Raw genomic sequence first — 3,800 nt, 5'->3', positions numbered from 1 at the left:
ATAAGTCAAAATCCTAGGCTTCGAAATTTTTAACCTTCAAATAGTTCTGCATCAGGAACACCTATAACCTGTTCACCATTTTGTCTCCTAAAGGACAGTCCTACACACATATTAGTTTACTTACAAAATATTATTTCTGACTATGCCTACTACTTACGGAGGTATTCTATTAAGAAAACTATGCACAACAAATATTACCAGATCTCAACCATTAGTAAATTTATATAAAAGTACTACGACAACTTCGGTAATCATTATCATTCAGAATCCATACACATCCGTACTGTACACACGGGAATCCTTGCTGAATATCCATACACTGGACGGAATAGTGCTTTCCAAAGTATGATCCTCCTAGAATATGGATATTTCACACACAAGGATACTATTCCCATTATTGTACCCCCGGCATCATAATACAATGAAAAAAACCGTGTCCGTAACATTTATTAGGGGTTGTACAATTCGCTACTTTATACTATGAGGGGTTTAGAGTTAAATCCAATCGCTTCACATAATTGCTTCTCAAAAGAAGCCTTGGTCATCTAGGCACAGCATCTGGCACATAATTGTAATACTGTTCAGAGGTTGAAACACTGGACAGGTGCATGTGGATAACAGCATAGTATCCCTCACATAAGACTATTACGGGAATTGTTATACCCTCCATCCTTTAACTGTCAGCAAGAGATAAAAGGCTATTTTATATATGTTATCCCCCTGAATATTTTGATTAACCATATTGTTCTTATTGCATCATTGTTTGAATAGGAATATCCGACGAATCTGGACACTACGGAGATAGGATTTTGGCATATATTGATCTAGTTTTCATATAATGATATCTCCCCTCCTGAATACTCCGCATTGGGCGGTGCACTCCAAATGAAAGTATTATGCAAACAATGGTACTGTTAACATAACCGTATCAATTCTATAGGTGTACTTGTCAAAGAATAGTACCCCACATAGTGTCCTACTAAGGAAAGCATATAACTGCGGATAGAAGGACAACACTAGCACGATAGCACTACAGGAACCTCAATACCTGAAATAAAAATGTACTCTCAAAATCATCATACTCCCCAAGATCCAATACTGCTTAAGTAATAGTATCACAGATGGGTCCCGGGAGCTCCGCTTTCCGGCAACGGTTTTAATGAAGTCATTAGACTTACATCAAAACACTCGGAATTTTGATAACTTAAAAATACGCCTACTATTCGGGGTGAGATGCATCCCACATAGCATTAGATTCCCTCAATTAACAGTGCACTTCAAATCAACAAACTCAACACAGAATTATCCTTAACATAAAGATACTACGATAGCCTCTTCCTTTCTCATAAGATATTTTTCCCTAAATGGTAGAAGGTCACGCGGGATACATCGTATCACCGTAATACAGCGAGTAATCCGACTGTCTCAACTTCTCCAGAATCTAGATGGCGCTGTAGCACGTCTCTCCGCCATCTTCACATATCAGTACTATACCTGTGTGTTTACCCTCTCCATATTAGCATTGCATGTCCTGAAGGCTTCCTAAGAAACTGTTCCATTGCAGGAGAAGTATTTTTTACTTAACAATATTCTTAACGTCACCGTACCCTTGGCAAGCACACCCTGTTCTATAGCATATTATTTCGAATATAGTGATATACATTACGACCTAACAACTAAGGGTGCAGGCTAGTATGATAGAAAAAAAGATCATGCAGATAGTTATGAGACTAGGAATTCCATATGACGAGACCATGAGAGTCTCCGGAGTGTGGACAATTGAACATCCAAGGACTTGATTACGGTATAGGCCAATGCCGTAGAATACTCATGCACTTCATATAACAATACTACACATGCATCGGGGCCGAGCATCAGCGTGAGACACGCACACCGATAATTTGCAAGGGATACCCGAATTTGCTTTGGGCCTTTGAAATAACGAGATGATGAACAGCTCGGTACTCTTGGGATATGAATACTACGGGCACGTAAATAGCTTTCCTACAACGAGAGTGCAGGAGATCCCCACTCCTGACACAAGATCCGTTTTCAATTAACAATGTTATCCAGGTAATACTATTTTTCACATAATAGTATTCCATGCAAATCATGACTTTTAAAGGAATAATACACCAGGGATAAGAGTTCCTTCTCACACCTCGATATATTATTTTTGTCTGGTACTGCTACCCCATCCGTATGGTCATGATATTTACACTTCACATAGGTGGCCATCCTCATAGATAGCCGAAGAAGGGAAATATCTTCATAATGGCTTCACAGAGAGAAGAAAAAAATGGGTCCATCAGAATCATAAGGGAGAAAAATCTCTAATAAAGAACAATGACATACAATACAACATATCCCGAGAGATGCAGCCAGGAAGGCATCTTCACAATGATGTAACGTGAAGAAACATTTTCACAATAATGCATGGAAAAGAACATCTTCAAGAGGACGAAACCGTGAAACGTCGGGGGGATACCAGGAGAAAAAATAATCTTCATAAAAAAAATAAACGACGCAACAGCACCTGAACCATGCCGCGGAAAACGAGCATATTCATAAAGGAAATCAAACACGAGAAGACATCTTCAAAATGCCGCAAAAAGAGTACATCGTCGTAGAAAACATGACACACAAGAAGACATCTTCAGGGTGCCTCGGGAGAAAGCAGAATCCATATACAAGAGATAACACAGAACAATATATTCAAGCTGCAGCCACAAAATAGGATGATAAGGGACGCCGCGGCACAGAAATATTTTCATAAGAAGAATGCCTCGCGAGGAAATTCCATCGCAATAACATGATAAAAAGAAAAGGCATTTTTATAAAAGAGTCGAACAGAAGAATATCAGCCATATAACGCGATAAAAAGAATCTTCGTAAGAATGCCACACAAGCGAAAATTCTCATAATGACATGGCCCGGAAAACTTCATCACGACACAACAAGACAGGACTATCGTCAAAAAGGAAATGCAGCACACACAAGAATCTTAATAGTGAAACGGCGAGAGAAACCATCTCTATAAGAATGACGAGCGAGAAAATATACTAGAAGTACAGCGCGGTAAAATGAATCTTGCAGAAATGAATAGCCTACAGGGAAAATACACGTCACATTAACGCAACATAGAGAAGGAGAACTTCATAAAAATGGAACAGGAAATATCATCCTGAAAAAAATGCCACACACAGAAAGATCTTCATATTGACGCAACAAGAACAGTGTAGCTGTGCAGAAATGTAACACAAAGAATCATTATTATAGTCACATGCCAGATATAAGCATCCTTAGAAAAATGCCACACAGAGAGAAAGAATCATACTACCGCGGCACAACAGTACGCGTCACAGTGCCGCCGCGAAACAATACACATCACAGTCACGTAAGACGAGAGCAGCGCAATCACTCGCACAAAGAGTATCATTAAAATGTAGAAAAAAAAAGCATCATCAAAAGACGACACAGAAGAAATCGTCATAAGAATGCGGCAGGTAAAGGCATCTTCATAAGAATGAAAGCAAAAGTGGTATCTTCATAAGGATGCTGCGGGGGATGTCATCATAAAGGAACCCTCCAAAAATTCTCGTGAAAGGAATGCGGCAGAAACGTGTATCCTCATGGAAAAATTAAATAGAGAAATATATATAATGAAGCGAAACAGCTTGCCTGCGACAGATATAGAACATAGGGGAGCCCCCCCAAGAATTGATCCACATGAAACAACTCTGACCAGGTTAAGCCACCTGAAGCTACGTCGTGGAGAAATTACGCCACATGGAAAGGCG

Source organism: Plasmodium inui (assembly GCF_000524495.1).
Source record: "Plasmodium inui San Antonio 1 unplaced genomic scaffold supercont1.52, whole genome shotgun sequence".
NCBI lineage: Eukaryota > Apicomplexa > Aconoidasida > Haemosporida > Plasmodiidae > Plasmodium > Plasmodium inui.
This window is presented reverse-complemented; position numbering follows the sequence as displayed.